The sequence below is a fragment of the Pyrgilauda ruficollis genome, unplaced genomic scaffold, assembly GCF_017590135.1.
Source record: "Pyrgilauda ruficollis isolate IOZ18807 unplaced genomic scaffold, ASM1759013v1 scaffold138, whole genome shotgun sequence".
NCBI lineage: Eukaryota > Metazoa > Chordata > Aves > Passeriformes > Passeridae > Pyrgilauda > Pyrgilauda ruficollis.
In genome coordinates this window covers 618,807-630,538 of record NW_024512321.1, presented here as the reverse complement: position 1 = coordinate 630,538, position 11,732 = coordinate 618,807, and the positions used below count along the sequence as shown (strand labels likewise).

The 11,732-nt window shown below is 45.9% G+C and overlaps 1 protein-coding gene across 1 annotated transcript in view; it reads left to right on the top strand.

Annotated features, from left to right (window-relative positions):
* The first annotated feature begins 257 nt into the window (after positions 1-257).
* TSNARE1 (t-SNARE domain containing 1) overlaps positions 258-11,732 on the top strand; it is a 452,796-nt gene continuing 441,321 nt past the window's right edge. The window contains exons 1-2 of the mRNA XM_041459558.1: positions 258-272; positions 8,631-8,850. The gene's annotated coding sequence lies outside the window, so the exon portion shown is untranslated. The remainder of the gene's footprint in view (positions 273-8,630; positions 8,851-11,732) is intronic.

Genomic DNA, 11,732 nt, shown 5'->3' with positions numbered 1-11,732 from the left:
CCGGGCCGCGCCCTGAAGAGGGAGGTGCTCAGAGGTGGGCGGGGCCCCCTCGGGCCGTCCCCTTCGCCGATTGGTTGAAGGGTGAAGGGGACGGGACGCCGCGTCGCGGTGCACTCTGGGAGTTGTAGTGCAAAGAGAGGAGCGAAGCATGCTATACCAACGGGATGAGGACTACAACGATGGGGGGAGGGAGTGACACGTGGTCGAGGTGGGCGGGGCCACGGCGCTCACGTGATGTTTGGGTGCCGGCGGTGACGGGCGCGCGGCGGCAGGTGAGGGGCGCGCGGCGGTCGTGCCGTGGGGACAGGGCGGTGACACGGGCTGGGAACGGGGGCACAGCGGTGACACTGGGGCTGTGTGACACGGGAACCGGCCTGGGCTGGCACTGGGGGTTTGTGTGACACGGGGACAGGCGTGTGTGCGTGTGTGACATGCGGACAGGGATGGCCTGGCACTGTGTGTGTGGGTGTGCGACATAAGGACAGCGTTGGCCTGGTACAGGTGGGGTGGGGCTGTGTACAAGGGGATAGGGCAGGCCTGGCACTTTGCGTGTGTGTGACATCGGGACAGGCTGGCCTGGGTGTGTGCGACACGGGCACAGGGGGTATGTGTGTGACATGGGGACAGGGCATGGCACAGGGGGTGTGTGACATGGTGGCATGGGGACAGGACATGGCACAGGGGGTATGTGTGTGACATGGGGACAGGACATGGCACAGGGGGTATGTGTGTGACATGGGGACAGGACATGGCACAGGGGGTATGTGTGTGACATGGGGACAGGGCTGATCTGGCATAGTTGGGGGTGTGCATGTGACATGGGGACAGGGCTTGCACAGGAGTTTGGGGTGTGCATGTGACATGGGGACAGGAGTGCCCTGGCACAGGGGGCAGTGTGTGACATGGGGACAGAGCTGGTGGTGTGTGTGACATGGGGATGGGGGTGGCACAGGGTCTATGGGTGGAAATTGGGGGCTGTGGCTGCTGTGCAGTGTTTTATGTGTGCAAGGAGAGATTTGGGGACAGGGCTGGCCTTGCCCAGAGCTGTGAGCAGGGAGGGGCATGTGTGAGGGTGCTCTGGACCCCACCTGTGTCCCATGTCACTGGTGACTGGGTGAGGATGGGATGTCCCTGCACCCAGTTTGTCACTGTCCCACAGCTGCTCAGGAAGAAACCCTGATTTATCAATTTCCAGCACAATGACAACGCTGGGAACTGCTCCTGAGCTTGTTACCTGCCAGGTTTTTGCTCAGTTTTAACCACACAGAGAGCATGATGTTGTTTATTTATTATTTTTTCCTCCTTCCAGGCTAATTCAGGAGCTTGAGGCAGTGGGATGGATTTGGAAGTACAAGGAGAGGAAATAAAACCACTTTTAAATGTACAAAGCGCCCTTTCTGTGGTGGCCCTCGGCTGACTGCAGAAACTTTTTTTTTTTGGTTGCTTTTGTAGTTGGAAAAGTGTTTGTGGTTTGAAGCTTTTAATAAAAGCTCCCCCGAGCTGTGGGGTACAATTAACCTCCGGCATCTGGCGCTGGAGTGGACTTTGCTGGGGAAACCTCGTGTTCCCATGGAAGTGTTCGCTGTCTTTGTGTGCATATCAAAAAGCAGAGGGTTTGGAAAGCGAAAGGCATGTTTTATTCTGCCACCAGCACGCTGAATACGCCCTGCAGAACTCTCTTCTTGTTAGCATTTGAAGTTGTCTCTGACATTTTTGAGCTTGAGGAGCATCCTTGTTTCTGGGAGTGCTGCAGGAACAAGGAGATGTTTGTTTGCAAACCCTTGCGTGGGGTGGCGGCTCCAAGTTTTGCTTTGTGCTTTATTCTGCACAAAGCATTTAGGATTCAGCAGGCTGAATCCTAAATTTTTACTGGCTGTGTGCTGCAGAGTGGGAAGGATTGATGAAAATATGAGGGTTTTCCCCCACCCTTTTTTTTTTTTTTTTTTTTTGGTTTAGCAATACGGTTTATACTTCATCAAGCATTTATCCCTTTTTCCAGACTGGCTTTTCCCTTTCCAATGGGGCTGTGAACATACAGTGCTCAGTCCTGCCCTGCTGGGCTCTGCTGTGGTCCAGGTGTCCCTGCAGATGTTTGTTGTCTTTAAATCCCCACTGACTCAGCCCAGCTGCTGTCTGACCCCTTGATGCTCTCCTGCTCTGCTGTCTTCTCCAGCTGTGATGCCCTTTTCCATCTCATCTCCAGGTTGAACTCTGGGTGTTGTCTGGAGTGTTAATCATAGAATCATGGAATGGGTTGGGTTGGAAGGGACCTTAAACACCATCCAGTTCTACTACTCTGCCATGGGCAGGGACACCTTCGTCTGTCCCAGGTTGTTCCAAAGCCCATCCAGCCTGGCCTTGAACACTTCCAGGGATGGGGCAGCCACAGTTTCTCTGGGCAGCCTCTGCCAGGGCCTCCCACTCTGTCATTAAGGATTTTCTTCCTAAAATCCAACCTAAATCTACCCTCATTTAACTCAATGATATTCCCCCTTCTCCTATCACCCCATGCCCTTCTGGAAAATCCCTCTTTGTGTTGATGCAAATTCAGGATTTTAAATCCCTGATGTGTCAGTGCTTTGCTGTCTGACCCCTTGTTGCCTTCCTGCTCTGCCATCTTTGCCAGCTGCAACATCCTTTTCCCTCTCATCCTCAGTCTGGTTTCTGGACTTCTTCTAGGTGTTAGATGTGCTGATTCCCACTTTCCAGAGGTCATCCACACAACAAATCACCCTGCTTGAGCTCTCCAAAGCCTCCTACCTTCCTGCTTTGCTTTTGTTTATTAATGCAACTAAAAATTAGCTTGACTACTAATGCAGCTTTGATGGATGTGGGAGAGGCTGATCAGTGCAGCCATGTGTCCTGCTTGATCCAGGCTTCTGATTCAGATTCCATCCCTGTTTCTTTCTGTTATTGTGTCTAAATCAAGAGTTACAGGGTGGTGAGGCAATGAACCAGGCTGCCCAGAGAAGCTGTGGATGCCCAATCCCTGAAAATGTTCAAGGCCAGGTTGGATGGGACTTGGAGCAGCCTGGGATAGTGGAAGGCGTCCCTGCCCATGGCTGGGGTTGGAACTGGATGAACGTAAAGGTCCCTTCCAACCCAAAGTGTTTTGTGATTCTCTAAGCAATTTAGTAGAGTCTGGTAGAACAGAGATTTCAATATTACAATATTTTATTCCCATCCTCTCTTGCAAGCAACCTCATTCATTTTCTCACAGCTCTCTTGATTTGTTTATTTATTCATTTATTTAAAATATTTTAAACCTCTTATTATTTACTCCTCATCACACAACCCTCTGGTGTGACCAGGTCTCCCTGCCTGCTGTGGGTCTGGAGAATCTTTATCAGGAGTGGAGGAAAAATAAATATTCAGTGTCTTGATAAATTTCCACATTGACATTACAGCACTTAAAATGTAATTGAAAAGAAAAAGAAAAGAGGGAAGCTAAAAATGAATGAGTCTGTGCTTCCCCTTCCATATATCTATATATCTATATATATATATATATATATATATATAATGGTATTTTGAATTGTTGGTTCTTCTAGGATTTCAGGAATATTTAAATAGCAAGTGTGAAAGGGCAAATAATATCAAGATAAAAATAATACTTTCGATTCCCTGCCTGTACCATAAACACATTCTGCTCGATGAAAGTGGAATGAACTGTTACAAACTTGTAATTTAGTTTTCCCATCGTTATTATCCTCCTTCCTACAGTTCACCTGCTTTGTGCTGTGGGGTGAGCTGGGTACCTCTCACTTGGGTTTTTATGGACCTTCCAAGGGTTTCTGGTGCTTCAGAGGCCTGGAAATTGGTGAGACCTGAGGGGTTTAGGTGGTCAGGAGGAGCCTCTGTTTTATTCAGGGTTGGAGTTGTCATTGCTAGGGGCTGATTGCACTGGAAAGGACTTGTGTGTCCAGGTTTAGTCCCGGGATGGATGGATGGATGGATGGATGGTTGGATGGATGAATCTTTCCACCCCCAGGGCATGGTTGTTTGTGTGTTTCCACCTCTGGTGTCTGGGCTGGAGGAAGAACAGATTGAAGGCAGTCCTGTGGAGAAGGACTTGGGGGTGCTGGTGGATGAGAGGCTGGACATGACCCAGCCATTTTTGGGCATGTGGAGCCCAAAAATCCAAGAGTGTCCTGGGCTGCATCCAAAGCAGGGTGGGCAGCAGCTGAGGGGGTTGTTCTGCCCTTCTCAGGTGAGACCCCACCTGCAGAGCACAGGAAGGACATGGAGCTGTTGGAGCAAGTCCAGAGGAGGCCACCAAGGGGATCAGAGGGATGGAGCCCCTCTGCTCTGGAGCCTGTCTGGAAGAGCTGGGATTTTCAGCCTGGAGAAGAGAAGGCTCCAGGGAGAGTCCCTTAAAGTGCCTAAAAGGGCTCCAAGAGAGCTGGAGAGGGACATTGGACAAGGGCCTGGAGTGATACAATGGGGAAAATATCTTCCCACTGACAGAGGGCAGGTTTAGATTCAATATTAGGAAGAAATCCCTTATTGTGAAGGTGGGGAGGCCCTGGCACAAGTTTTCCAGAGAAGTTGTGGCTGCCCCATCCCTGGAAGTGTTTGAGGCCAGTTTGGATGGGGCATGGAGCAACCTGGGATTGTGGAAGATGTCCCTGCCTGTGTCAGGGGGTTGGAATTGGATGATCTTTAATGTCCCTTCCAGCCCAAACCATTCAATGATTCCTGACCATTACAATGTGTGTGTTTTCCTATGACATGATCCCCTTGGTATAAATTTAATCCAGCTGTTTAATTATTAATTTTAATAATTTAATCCATTATTTAAGCATGAGCCTAACTCACAACTGGAGTATCAGAGTGTACCTCCATGATGGTGTTTGTGGGGGAAATTCTGCGAAACTTCTTCCTCAGCAGCATCACCAACCTTTCAAACTGCATTGTATTTTGCAGAACACTTTTTGCCACGTGCAAATCCAAAGTGTGGCCCCAAACTGGCATTGGTGTTTTTGGCAGTGGCATTGGGCACCACAAGGCTGGAGGAAAGCTCTGCCCTTCACTTGAGGCTGAGTGAACAAAAAGCTTCATAAAATGTTGGTGCTTTTTTCCTACTGCAAATTAGCCAGATGTGTCTGTATTTTGCTGTCAAAAAGGCTATTTGTGGTTTTTAATAATACACTGTATTTCCCAAAGAATATGGTCAAGATAAGAATCCTACTCCCTATTTTTTTTTCCCTGCTTGCCTTGCAAATGGTGGTGTCTAAGATTAAAATAACGCAAGAGTTAAATTAATCTGATTTAACACTTGCAGGGAGGTTTCTATTTAAAACTCTTTTTCTTCCAAGTGTCACTAGTCAGGAAATTCAGTAGGCAGGTGCCATCTCTTTGTTGTAGTGCATGGGCACATCTCTGCAGTGTTTCTGATGATAGAAAAAATAGCATTTAACTAAAATAAAAAAAGGAGCAGGATGGATTATCTTTCTTTTTTTTTCATATGTCCATTTTTTGTGTCCATTAGAAAAGCAAAGATTGCACTGATAATCAGTTGCTTTTTAAATGCATCCTGAAGATTGGTGCAGAAATAAGAAGAAATGATATATCAGCAGGTGTTTTTGAATTTTTTTTTTCCTGGGATGCAGAGCTGTGGGGAAAAGCTCTCCCAAGGGCAATGTAGGTGTGTTGTCAGTTCATCTGCTGGGATGCTGCAAGCAAAATCTGGAAAATATTTTCCAGCTACTCCTTGAATGAAGTCAAACTTGGCTGCAATACCTATACTTACTATTATTATTTTTTTGTAAAATTCCTTTTTTTGGAAGTAAGTACTGATGTTGGGTGAGGTGATGATCTCTTCACTCTCTCTGTCATCACTTTCTTAAATAAAAGCAGAAAATTACTGCAAAATGTGTGATGCTCTTCATTGTGTAGCATTTGTTTAGTTCTTTCTCTACTGTCTCCTCTGCTGCAAAGCCAGGCATTGCAAAAATAAGATTTTTTGAGGTTATTGAGGACTTTATTAGTCCTCCTTCTCCTCTCTGCATACATTTATTGTCCTTCTGGTCTTGAATAACTTGGCCATGTATTTTTTTTCCCCTTGTAGGATTCCTCCATCATCTGGTGCATGGAGTAAAGGAGTGCAGGAGACAGCCGTGCTGTAGGATTTTATTCCAGAGCTGTTGCCATAGTTCTTATTTGTGTAAAATAAAACATTTTGTCTTCCACGAGAGACTTTGATCATGCTCATTGCTGAAACCTGTTGCTTTTTTTTCCCCATTTTTAATGAATCTTCTTGTGATGCTTCTGCGTGGAGGAGGGAGGTGCCTCCTTTATTTTTCTACATGTGAAAAACCAGGCAGATTTGGAGGTGTTATGACCCAGATTTTTGGATTAACCCATTTCTGGGCTGTGTGAGATGCCAGAGACTCAAATATGGTATGAGGGAACTCCCAAACTTGCTATTAATGGCTGCTTTGTAAAAAATTCCATACAAAGCCAGGAATTCTGTTTTTCTTCATCCTTCTTCCCCCACTTTGAAATTCCCTTATTTTTTGTGATAGGAAAAGAGGGAATGGCTTTAAGCTGAAGAAGCTGAGCAACCTGGTCTAGTGGAAAGTGTCCCTGCCCATGGCAGTGGTTTGGAATGAGGTGATGTTTAAGGTCCCTTCCAACCCAAACCATTCTGTGATTCTGTGATTTACCGACAGGTGACATCTCATGACTGTCACCACAGTCCTCATGCAATGGTGCTGCCTGCCCAGCTTGTCTGCCCTAGTTTTTGGGGTGTCTTAGAGGAACAAAATCCTCCTGGGCTATTCGGGGAAGATTTGGATGATGTCTCACTGGGTCTGCAAGTTATGGAATAGTCGCTTCAATTTTAGATTCCTTGAATCATAGAACGGTTTGGGTTGGAAGAGACCTTCAGGATCGTCTCATTCCAGCCCCCAGCCATGGGCAGGGACACCTTCCACCAGACCAGGCTGCTCAGAGCTCCATCCATCCTGGCTGTGGACACTCCAGGGATGGGAAGTGCTCCAGATCACAGGGACCAGAGGTTGCAACTCACTGTAGGTAATTACAATTAGGTTTGAGCTGAATTATTAACAAATGCTTTGCAGCATCCCGTATCCCAGCATGGAGATGTTCACTATGCTCCAAATTCTTCTGATTTTGGAGATAAAAATGCTGCCGTGAATCTGGAGATGGGGGACGTTGATGAGGCTGCAGGAGCAGTGCTGGGTAGCACCTTGTTTCATATAACCCTGTACGTGACAGAAATTCTTCTTGGAAGCTGCAGGGCTTCGGATTTTCCTTCGAGTGAACTAAATCAAACCTTAATACATTTAGTTTTTCACTATATTTTTTCCCACAAAAACAATTGATTTGTGATCCTTGTGACACTATTCGCTATGGACCCTGTACGTGACAGAAATTCTTCTTGGAAGCTGCAGGGCTTTGGATTTTCCTTCGAGTGAACTGAATCAAACCTTAATACAGTTTTTCACTATATTTTTTCCCACAAAAACAATTGATTCGTGATCCCTTGTGACACTATTCGCTATCTAGACTCTCATGAGAACCTCCTAATTTCTAAATACCTGATTTATACAAATTTAGACATAGTGTTACATAGCTTGAGATGTGATTTACCTTCCCCCAAGTGTATTAAATGTTGTGTGCTTGGTAATCTCCAGCTGCTCCCTTACCTGAGTGCCTGTCATGCTGGGGTGACCCTGATGTCAGTTCCATCAATTATTCTGCTGTAGGTTGTGAATGCTCAGGGAAAAAGTATGAAAAATTAAGCTTACAAATATACGTATGTTATTAAATGAACAACTAATTTCTGTAATATTGTGCATAAGACCATATATATAAAACTCAAATATATATGATAATACTGGATGTGGTTTTGTTTGCTTTTATGTTCTGGCTTTTGTTTTAAGGAATTTAAAATTTTTAGGAATTTTGGCTTTTGTTTTAAGGAATTTAAAATTTTAGTCTCTTCTCTGCCAAAAGTGCTGTGGGATTGATGTGGGCAGGATGAGGCCATGGTGAATACTCATAGCTGTGATCAGGGAAGTTTGTCCAACCTCCTGATCATCCCCATCCTCTTGCAGACCATCCCATGCAGGTTTTAAAGCTATCCAGAGCTGCAGTGATGATCAAAAATCAAGTAATTTTACTAAATCTACTTTTACTCATGATAAATATGGTAAAACTCTAAAATAATTAAAATAGTGGTGCTTAAATTATGCTGAGGCTACTGCATGTTAGAGACTTGATTTCTCAGTGTCAAGGACTTTCAGCTTCCATTAACAGCAAGTGCTCAAAGGTGGTAGTAAGTGGCAAAATGTGGGTGTGGAAGCCTGAGAAATGCTGTCCAAAGCTTTTTGACACTTCTCTTTTAGAGCAAAACAGTGTGCTTTCCAAAGCCCTCCTAAGTTTTGATCATGCACCATGGGAAGGTTTCATAGCTATGGGTTTGTTTTTAAAAAATGTAATGGATTCTGTCCTAGCTGAGTGCCCAAACCAGCCCCTTGGAGAGACGTCTTAGCAAGTGGTGAAAACAGGATTGCAATATTTGTGTAAAACAGGACGCCTTTGAATTTGAAAAAGCAAACTGAGACTCTCACTACAGATGTTTTCCTGTTGATCATTTTCAGAGCTGAAGCAGGTGGGTTTCATAGGATCCTGGAATGGTTTGGGTTGGAAGGGACCTTCTTCCAACCCTCTGCCGTGGGCAGGGACACCTCCCACCATCCCAGGTTGCTCCAAAACCCATCCAACCTGGCCTTGAACACTTCCAGAGATGAGGCATCCTCCACTTCTCTGATTTTGTCTCCTTTGTTCCAAACATAGTGCAGTCATGAGACTGGAATTCAGGTGGGTTGTTTTTGTTTTTTTTTTTTCCCTTATGGGAATACTGGCAAATTAATTGTCAAAGTCCTCTTCCCTGTGCATGGAAACCAAGGTCTGCTTTTTTAAAATTTATATTCCTTTGCACATTGTCCAGGTGTACCTTTGTTTCCTTTCATATATAAAGATATCTCACAAGCCCTGAGATGTTCAGGCTTGCTCTTCTCTGTTTGGCCAGTTCTTTTCTTACTGCACTGTGCTTGCCTTCCATTTAAAAAATAATCATAACTTAAGTGTAATCTCAGAAACAGAGCTGTGCGTCCTAGTCCTGGTTGTGAGGTATTTGAGCACAGAATATAAAGAGTGTGCAGAAAATAGTCTGGAGATCATGCTATCCCCAGGGGCACTCACTGCCTCTCTGCCTGTACTTCCTGAATTTGACCATCTCTTTTAATTTCCTTCCTTTTGGTGATACCAAAAAGACTTTTTGAATTTTCCTCGGTGGCTGTTTTGTGGGTTTGAGATGCTGTTGGCTCCTTCAGCCCCATTGGGCTGTGAGATCCTCCTGCTGGGATGGTTTAGCTTTTGCTTCTTTCCTCCACCAGCAGAAAGGAAATTACTTTTCAAAATTTGTGGTTTTTCCTGTGTTTGTGCAATAATCCAATTCCTTGGAAGCAACTGGTGGCCTGCAGAGTAAGGGGATGAGTGGTCTCCACTGGTCATTTACATGCAGGTCATAGAAGGGTTTGGGTTGGAAGGGACCTTCAAGATCCTCTTGTTCCAATCTCCCTGCTGTGAGCAGGGACACTTTCCACTAGACCAAGCTCCATCCAATCTGGCCTGGATGGTACCGGGCAGATGAGTCCCTTGGCTGCTTTCTTCTACAACAACTTGGTTGGGGGACACTTATGGACTTGATGTCCTCCTTGCTCCTCTGTCACACCCCAGAGAGGCAGCTGATTGTCATGAGTGGATGTCGTCTCGATGGACATCATCTCAAAGCCTACCAGCATCTTGATAAATCCCTTGTTATTGGCTAGAGCAATGTCCTCTGGTGGTTCTCCACCCTCTGTTTCCATTAACTCACCATCCTGGGCAGACTGAGCCTGGTTATTTTGCCTGCCTGGCTGCAAACCACTTTGCAAAGTTGTTCTCCTGAGCAGACCAGCGTGACCTTGCACTTGCTGATTTGGTAGCCGGGCTCCGATGCCAATTCCCTGTGTGGCATCTCATAAATAGCTCCAGTTTTCAGTTTCATTTCCCAGACCTGTTTACACCTTGCCAGAAATAATTACAACCTCTGAGCCTGGGGTTTGCTGGGTGAGGGGGAGGAGAGCAAGAAGAAAAACCTGCAATCCGTGGTTTTTCATGCGCTGTCATCAACAGGGTGCTGCCAGCGGGATTGGGATCTCCCTTCTGGGGCATGAATCAGGCTGTGCTCGCGTCCGCCCGACATCGCTCCCGTTCTGTGCTTGAGAATTCTTCCCCTTCCTCTGTTCAGCATCATCTTAAATTCATATCCCAGGCGGTGCCTCCCATACCTGGTTTATTACCTCTTAATGTGTTTTCCCAAGAATGTCTCTCACGCAGATAAACTTCTCCTGGTTCCCTTGTAAAACCAGCTCTTCCTCCTCCAGCGCCTGTGCTTTTTTCCTCCATCCATGCAGAGCTAGTTTTCTCCTTCTTGCCATGTTTTTTTGAGCACCTTGGAGCCTGAGCATCCTCCTGGAGAGGCGGGTGGATGCCATCACTGCCGGCTTTGCATCCGAGCCGGCGCTCGCTGTGGTCATGTGTGGAGCCGGTGGGGAAGGCAGGAATATTTTTAGCCTGCACTTCTGTGAGCTGCTCAGGGGGCCGCCCACAGCAGAGTATTAAAATAATAGCGGGGACATTGGGTAAGCTCTGCAGCAAAATGTTGATATGCAAATTGCCATCTTAAGAGCAAACCTCAAGGCAATTTTTGGCAATGCATGCAAGACTCCAGAGCGGTGTGTTTTGAATAAAGATTACAGCAAAGGGATTTTGCCTGGAGGCCACGCTCGTCTCATTTATTCTGAAGCTTAGCAGAGCTGGTAATTCAGTGTTGGAAGCCAACAGGGTGAAACGTATGCACCTTTAAAAAGGTATTAGATTAGCATTGGTGAAACAAAATGTCACGTCACCTCTGTAACTGAAATTTCCAGGCTTGCAGAAGCAATAAATTCGGTTGGATTTCATTTGTGAGCAGTTCCTGGTCGCTGTCCAAGGAAGAGGCCGCTCTGATGGCAGCAGAGTTGGTTTGGGAGGTTTCGAGGCATTACCTGGTGAAAAAATGAGCTTGTGCCAACTGATTCCACACTGCTTTGACTTTTCTCTTCAACTTGGTGGTGGATAGCTTGGCTGTTGGAAACTTTGCAGTAAGAAATCAGATGTCACATGAATTCCTTATTTTTGTTGGTTTTTTTTTTGTTTGTTTGTTTGTTTGTTTGGTGTTTTGTTTTGTTATATTTTTTTTCTTGGTTATTGAGTTCATGTTGGCACTACTAGGAAGGAAACAGCAGTAAATTTGTAGAATATTAGGACAGTTTGGGTTGGAAGGGATCTGAAAGGTCATGTCATTCTGACCCTCTGCTGTGGGCAGGGACACCTTCCAGTAGACCAGGTTGCTCCAAGCCCTGTCCAGCCTGGCTTTGGACACTTCCAGGGATGGAGCAGCCACATTGCCATTTATGTCATGTTGAGCTTCCCATCCACCAATATCCCCAAGTGCTTCCTCTCCTCAGGACTTTTCTTGATGAAGGATTTGAATTCTTTCATTTATTCCAGTTCTTGAGGAGCAAGAATGAAATTGTAGGTGTTTTCATTGTTCTTTGTTTCCTTCACCCATCAATGCCTGGGCCTTAATAGGCAAAGGAAAAGTTAGTTTCACA